An 8818-nucleotide genomic window follows, 5' to 3' on the forward strand; every position below is an offset into this window, starting at 1 on the left:
AAATTTCTCCACATCCTGAGAACCCTTTATTATTTTCTGTTTTTCTTTTTGATTATAGCCATCCTAGTAGGTGTAAAGTGGTATCTCATTGTGATTTTATTTTGCATTTCCCTAAATGGTTAGTCATATTGAACATCTTTTCATGTGCTTCTTGGCCATTAGTATATCTTCTTTAAAGAAATGTCTATTCAAGTCTTTGGCAGTTTCCAAATGAGTTATTGTCTTTTTGTTGTTAGGTTGTAAGAGTTATAATCTGGATAACAGATCCTTATTAGATATGTAATTTGCACATATTTTCTACCATTTTGTGGGTTGTCTTTTGTCTTTTTACTTTATTTTTTATTGCTTGTGTTTTGGTATCATTATTGAGAATTCATTGTTAAATTAAAGATCATGAAGAGTTACTCTTATTTTTTCTTCTATAATTTTTAGTTTTAGCTCTTGTATTCAGGTCTGTAATCAGTTGAAGTTAATTTTCAATATGGTGTGTGCTAGGAGTTCAGCTTCATTGTTTTGCATGTGTCTCTGCAATTGACCCAAAGTGATTTGTTGAAAAATATTATTTTCTGATGGTATATGGTCCTAACACCCTTGGAGAAACTCAATTGAAGATATATGTATGAGTTTATTTCTGCAGTTTTAATTCTATTCTATTGGTCTAAATGTTTATCTTTATGCCAGTATCAGATTGTTTTGATTATTTTAGTTTTGTAATAAAATAGACAAACATTTGGCAGATACATCAAGACAAAAAGAAAAGTATATAGAAATAATATTATGAAAGAAAAGGGGGAACATATTGAAAAACACCATAAAGATTAAAAAGATTAAGGGACAGTGTTAACAATTTATGCCAATAGGATTTGAAAGTTTAGAGGAAATAGACAAATTCCTAGCAAAATATAAATTATCAAAACCTACTCAAGAAAAAATAGAAATCTTATATAGTCACAAGATACTAAAGTATTCAGTTCTTCCTAGAGACCCAAATATATGCTTTCTACCAGTAACTCACTGTAAATAAAAAGAAAGCGATAATATATTGTGCAAATGCTAGTCAAAAAACGTTGTTATGATAATATTAATATAAACAAAAGTGGACTTCAGAAGAAGGAATATTATCAGAGAGAAAGAGGGCACTGCTTGGCGAATTGCCCTCTAATAAAGACAACAATACCGGAAGTTAAAATTGACAGAACTGCAAGGGGAAATTGACAAATCTACAATTATATTTGGGATTTCAATGCTTTACTCTTAATAATTAATAAAAAATTAGCTAAAAATTAATTTTAGCTAAATAAATTAGCTAAAAAGTTAATAAGGATAGATCTGAACAACACTAGAATAAACTTGTCCTAATGGACACTTATAGAACACTATAACCAAAAGTGATAGAATTCACAGTTTTTGCAAGTACACATGGAATGTTCACCAAAATAAACCATACCCTGATTCATAAAATAAACTAACAAACTGGCTTCTCTCATTTAGCAATATGAATTTAAATTTCTCCCATGTCTCTTCGTGGCTTTATACCTCATTTCCTTTTATTGATAAATAATGTTTCATTTTATGCATGGGCCATAAAATGTTTATCTGTGCACCTATTGAGGGACATCTTGGTTGCTTCCAAGTTTTGGCCAATATTAATAAAGCTGTTATGAACATTCATTTGCAGGTTTTTGTGTTATCATGAATTTCCACTCATTTGGTTAAATACCTAGGAATATAATTGCTAGATAGCATAGCAATTCTATGTTTAGGTTTGTAGGAAATTGCAAACTGTCTTCCAAAGTGACTGTATCATTTTGCATTTCCACTAACAGTGATTGGGAGTTCCTTATGCTTCACATCCTCTACAGCATTTGGTGTGGTCAGTGTTCTAGATTTTGGCTATTCTTTCAGGTGCATAGTGGCATCTTATTGTTGTTTTAATTTGCAATTCCCTGATGATGTATGAGGGGACTTCAAAAATTCATGGAAAAATTGAACTAAAAGGTAAAAGTAAAAAATATAAACTTCTTAACATAAGCTCCATCAAGTTCAAGATACTTTGTAAGCAATGATACCAGCCATTTGGTTCATCCCTAAGGAACTGAGGGTTTTAATCAGGTCAATGCAGTCTTTTTTACATTATGAACTGAAGAAAAATATGTGCAATTTAAAGATTTGTTAAGATTTTGAAACAAAAAGAAGTCAGAAGGAGCCAAATCAGGACTGTAAGTTGGATGAATGCCTAATGATTTCCCATCAAAACTCTCAAAAAATTGCCCTTGTTTGATGAGGGGAATGAGCAGGAGCATTGTGATGGGGAAGGACTCTCTAGTGAAGCTTTCCCAGGTGTTTTTCTGCTAAAGCTTTGGCTTTCTCAAAACACTTTCATAATAAGCAGATGTTATTGTTCTTTGTCCCTCCAGAAAACCAACAAGAAAAATTCCTTAAACATTCCAAAAAACTATTGCCATGACCTTTGTTCTTGACCAGTCCACTTTTGCTTTGACTGGACCACTTATGCTTCTTGGTAACCATTGCTTTGATTGTGCTTTTATCTTTAGGATCATACTGGTAAAGCCATGTTTTGCCTCCTGTTATAATTCTTCAAGAAATTGCTACAGGATCTTGATCCTACTTGTTAAAATTTCCATTGAAAGCTCAGCTCTTGTCTGCAGCTGATCTGGGCACAACAGTTTTGGTACCCATTGAGTGGGAAGTTTGCTCAACTTTAATTTTTCAGTCAGAATAGTGTAAGCTAAGCCAATTTAGATATCTATGGTGTTGACTATTGTTTGTGCTGTTAATTCTTGGTCTTCTTCAATTAGGGCATGGACATAATTTTTTTCAAAAATTTTTTCAAAAAATGATATAGAAGGCTTGCTGCTATGTGCTTCATCTTCAGCATCATCTCATCCCTTCTTAAAATGAGTTATCCGTTTGCAAACTGCTGATTTCTTTTGGGGAATCATCCCCATAAGCTTCTCATAAAGCATCAATGATTTTACCATTCTTCCACCCAAGCTTCACACTAAATTTGATGTTTGTTTTTGCTTCAATTTTAGTGGAATTTATGTTGCTCTGACAGGTGCTCTTTTCAAACTTACGTCTTATCTTTTTAGTGCCTCAAACTAGATCCTGTTCAGGCATGTTATAGCAAGTTAGTATGAGCTTATTTTGGTATAAAAAATTTGGACTCCATAATTTTTTCATAATATGCATTTTTCATTACCTTTTGGAAGACAACTCATATCACCTTGAGCTTCTTTTCATATGCCTGTTTTCCATATGTATATCTTCTTTGGTGAGGTGTCCTTTTCAGATGTTTGTACATTTAAAAATCAGTTATTACCCACTCCCCCCACTTCTATTCAACATAGTACTGGAAATACTATCAAGAGCAATTAGACAAGAAAAAGAAATTAAAGATATCCAAATTGGAAAGGAAGAAGTAAAATGACCTCTCTTTGCACATGATATGATCCTATATGTAGAAAACTCCAAAGACTCCACCAAAAAAAAACTATTAGATCTAGTAAATGAATTCAGTAAAGTTGCAGGATATAAAATTGATATACAAAAATCCTTGGCCATTTTATTCACAAATAACAACCTAGCTGAGAAATCAAGAAAACAATCCCATTTATGATAACATAAAACACTTAAGAATAAATTTGACCAAGAAGATGAAAGTGCATCAGTATAACCTGCACACTGAAAACCACAAAACATTGATGAAATACATTGAAGAGGACACAAATAAATAAAAAGATATTCCATGCTCATAGATTGGAAGAATTAATGTTGTTAAAGTGTCTATACTACCTAAAGCAATATGTAGATTCAATGCAATCCCTATCAAAATCTCATCAGCATTCTTCACAGAAATAGAAAAAACAATCATACAATTTCTGTGGATCCACAAAAGATCCCAAATAACCAAAGCAATTCTGAGAAAAAAAAAATCCTAGAGGCATCATACTTCCTGATTTAAATTTATGTTACAAAACAAGAGTAATCAAAACAATATAGTATTGGCATGAGAGATACACATAACAGTGAAATAGAATAGAGAGCCAGAAATAAATCCAAACATATATGGTCAATGAATTTTTGACAAGAGCACCAAAAAGACAAAGTGAGAAAGGGTAGTCTCTTCAATAAATAGGTGCTGGAATTTCCACATGCAAAAGAGTGAAATTAGACTCTTATGTTACACCATATACAAAAATCAATCCAAAATGGATAAAAGACCTGAATGTAAGACCTGAAGCCATAAATCTCCTAGAAGAAAACATAAGGGAAAAGCTCCTTGACACTGGCTTTGGCAATGCTTTCTGGGATATCACACCAAAACCTCAGGCTACAAAAGCAACAATAAATAAATGAAATTATATCAATCTAAAAAACTTCTACACAGAACAAAAACAATCAACAAAATGAAAAGGCAATGTGCAGATAAGGAGAAAATATTTGCAAACCATATATCAGACAAGGGTTTAATATTCAGGATTTAGGAAGAACTCATACAACTCAATAGCAAGACAACATATAACCTGGTAAAAAAGTGGGGAAAGGACTTGAATAGACATTTCTTCAAAGATGACAGAAAATGACCAACAGGTATATGAAGTGGTGCTCAGTATCACCAATCATCAGGAAAATGCAAATCAAAACTACTTTGAGATACCACCTCATACCTGTTAGGATAGCTATTATCAAAAAGACAAGAGCTAACAAGTGTTGGTGACGGTGTGGAGAAGAGGGAGCACTTGTACACTGTTGGTGGGAATGTATTATAGATTGGTGCAGCCGTTATGGAAGACAGTATGGAGGTTCCAAAGTAAATTAAAAATAGAACTACCATGTGACCCAGCAATCCCTCTTCTGGTATATCCCCAAAGGAAATGAGATTATCTCTGCACTCTCAAATTTATTGCAGCACAATTCACAATAGTCAAGATACAGACACAACCTAGGTGTTCATCAATGGGCAAATGGATAAAGAAACTGTGATATAGATAGATAAATACATAGATAATTCGAATATTATTTAGCCTTTAAAAAGAAGGCAGTCCTGTCATTTGCCAAAACATGGATAGACCTAGAAGACATTATGCTAAATGAAATAAGCCAGACACAGAAAGAAAAATACTGCGTGATCTCACTTATATGTGGAATCAAGAAAAAAAAGGTTAAATATATAGAGATAGAGAATAAAACAGTAATTACCAAGGTCAGGATAAGGTGGAGGAAATAAGATGTAGGTCACAGGATGCAAAGTAGTAAATATACAGGATGAACAAGTGAAAAGATCAAAGATCAAATGTACAACATGAGGACTATAGTTAATACATATTGTATATTGTGTTCAGGAATTTTTGCTAAATGAGTAGATTATACCTGCTCTTTCCAATGGGGGAATAATCAGTAACTATGTGAGATGATGGATATGTTCATTGTTCCACTATAGTTTTACTATATATATGTTTCATTTAATATTGTGTTGTATACCTTAAATATAGATAATAAAATTTATTTAAAACATAGAATCAAGTTTATTTTCTTGTTGAGTTTAAAGAGTTCTTTGTGTATTTCGGATAAAAGTTCTCTATCAGAATGTCCTTTGCAAATATTTTATCTCAGTCTGTGGCTTATCTTCTCATTCTTTTTACAGTGTCACAGGGTAGAAGTTTTTAATTTTAATGAAGTCCAATTTATTCTTTCTTGCATTGGTTGTACTTTTGGTATTGCATCTAAAAAGTCATTGCTAAACCCTAGGTCAACCAGATTTTCTCCTATGCTATTTTACAGGAGTTTTATAGTTTTTCATTTTACGCTTAGGTCTATGATCCACTTTAAGAACATTTGAATGAAGGGTATAAGGTCTGTGTCTAGCTCCCTGTCAAGGCTTATTATATCTCACCTGGAGTGTCAGGCTGCCAGCATTTCTTGTCCCCTCCAATTCCAACTTGAATTGACTAAATTCCTGGTGAGTGTAGCCAAGAGTCATGCCCCCAGGCTTCAAGCCAGCACTTATGGATGGAACCTCCAGGCCAGTACACCCAGGCCCCAGCTCCAGGATAACCTTGGCAGTCCCAGGCACCAGGCCAGCACCCACAGCCCTAGGACCCAGCCATGACCTTAAGTACCCAGTTTCTAGGCCTGCTCCACTGCCAGGCCAGGCCCCATAGCCCCAGACTCCAGACAGATACCCATGGACCTAGTTTCCAGGCCCTCCTCTGCACCAGACCAACACTTCTAGACCCTAGCTCCAGGCTAGCCTTTAGTAACCTAGGAACCAGTCTGCCACAGTGCCAGGCTAGCCACCACATCTCCAGACTCCAAGCCAGCATCTGCAGACCCAGGCTCCAGGCCTACTCTAGCACCAGGCTGGCCCCTGAAGCCCCAGGCTTTAGGCTTACTGCAGTGTTAGTGTGGAACCAAAAGGTACAAGCACCATGCCTACTCCTGTAGCCTCAGGGTCCAGGCTAGCTCCTGGAGACTCAAGTTTCAGGCCCAACCCAGACTCCAGATTGGCCCAGTACCAGACTGGCCCACATGGGCCCAGACTTCAGGCATCCCCCATACCAATGCCTGGTCAGCCTCTTCAGCCCCAGACTCCAGGCCAACACTTGTGGACCTAGCCTCCAGCCCCACTCCAGCACCAGGTTGGCATGCATAGACCCAAGCTTGAGGCCACCCCTGACAGTCCAGCAGAATCAGGATCCAGGCCTGCCCCAGGAATCCCAGTAACTATGATGGTATGAATCTGGAAATCAATAACAGAAGAAAAATTGGAGAATTCACAAATATGTGGAAATTAAACAACATGCTCCTGAAAAAAGAGTCAAGAAGAAATTAAAAGGAATCGAAAAATATCTTCAGACAAAAGAAGGTGGAAACAACACGCCAAATTTATGGGATGCGGCAAAAGCAGTTCTAAGAGGGGACTTTATAGCAATAAATGCCTACATCAAAAAAGAAAAAAGACTTAAAAATCCAAACTAACATTATACCTCAGGAAACTCTAAAAAAGACCAGCCTGAATTGAAAGCTGGCAGAAAGGGAATAAAGGTCAGAGCAGGAACAAAAATGAATAGAGACTAGAAAAATAACAGAAAGGATATATTTTGAAAATATAAGCAAAGAATTTTGAAAAGACAAGGAAAATTGACAAACTTTTAGCTGGACTAAAAGTATTTTGAAAAGATAAGCAAAATTGACAAACTTTTAGCTGGACTAAGAAAGAGAGAAGACTGAAATGAATAAAATCATAAATGAAAGAGAAGACATTACAACTGATACTACAGAAATATGAAGAGTCATTCATAAGAAACTACTGTGAGCAATTATAGTCCAAAAAAAATTTGATAACGTAGAAAAATGGATACATTCCTAAAAACATACAGCTTACCGAGACTGAATCATGAAGAAACAAAATCTGTATAGACCAGTAACAAATAAGTTATATTAAATGAGTAATCCAAAACCTCCCAACATAGAAAAGCCCAGGACCTGATGACCTCACTGCTGAATTATACCAAACATTTAAGGAAGAACTAATACCAATCCTTCTCAAACTATTCCACAAAATTGAGGAGGAAGGAATACATTCAAACTCATTTTGAGGTAGGCATTACACGGATACCAAACCCAGACAAGACACTACAAGAAAAGAAAACTATAGGCCAATATTCCTGATGAACATAGACACAAAATCCTGAACAAAATGCTAGCAAACTCAATTCAACAACGCATTAATGGATTATTCACGGTGACCAAATGGTATTTATCCCAGGGAGGAAAGAATGGTTCAACATATGCAGATTAATAAATATGGTATATCACATTAGTAGGATAAAAGTCAAAAGCCAATTGATCATCTTAATAGGTGCAGAAACACTTGACAAAACATACTTTTATAATAAAAAGCCTCAACAAATTATGTGTAGAAGGAATGTATGTCAACAGAATAAAAGCCATTTGTATATATCAGCCCACAGCTGACATCATACTCAATGGGAAAAAGCTAAAATCTTTTTCTCTGTGATCAGGAACTAGACAAAGATGCCCACTCTTATCACCTCTATTCAATATTGGAATTCCTAGCAAGAGCAGTTAGTGAAGATGAAATAAAAGGCTTCTATTTCAGAAAGGAACAAGTGAAATTATTTCTGTTTGCTGATAGCAAGATCTTATTTAGAAAACCATAAAGGCTCCACGAAAGAACAATTGGACCTAATAAACATCTTCTGAAAATTTACAGGATACAAAATCAAGATACAAAATCTGAAGTGTTTCTACACACTAGCAACAAATTTCTGAAAAAGAAATCAACAGGCCGGGCGCGGTGGCTCAAGCCTGTAATCCCAGCACTTTGGGAGGCCGAGACGGGCGGATCACGAGGTCAGGAGATCGAGACCATCCTGGCTAACACAGTGAAACCCCGTCTCTACTAAAAAATACAAAAAAAATAGCCGGGCGAGGTGGCGGGCGCCTGTAGTCCCAGCTATAGGGAGGCTGAGGCAGGAGAATGGCGTAAACCTGGGAGGCGGAGCTTGCAGTGAGCTGAGATCCGGCCACTGCACTCCAGCCTGGGCGACAGTGCGAGACTCCCTCTCAAAAAAAAAAAAAAAAAAAAAGAAATCAACAAAACAATATAGTTTACAATAGCTATAAAACTAAAACTCTTAGGAATAAATTTAACCATGAAGGTGAGAGATCTGTACAGTAAAAAGTATAAAACATTGATGAAAGAAACTAAAGAAAATGCAAATAACTAGAAATGTATCTTGTGTTTATCAGTTGGAAGAATTAATATTGT

The sequence above is a fragment of the Papio anubis genome, chromosome X (genome assembly GCF_008728515.1).
Source record: "Papio anubis isolate 15944 chromosome X, Panubis1.0, whole genome shotgun sequence".
NCBI lineage: Eukaryota > Metazoa > Chordata > Mammalia > Primates > Cercopithecidae > Papio > Papio anubis.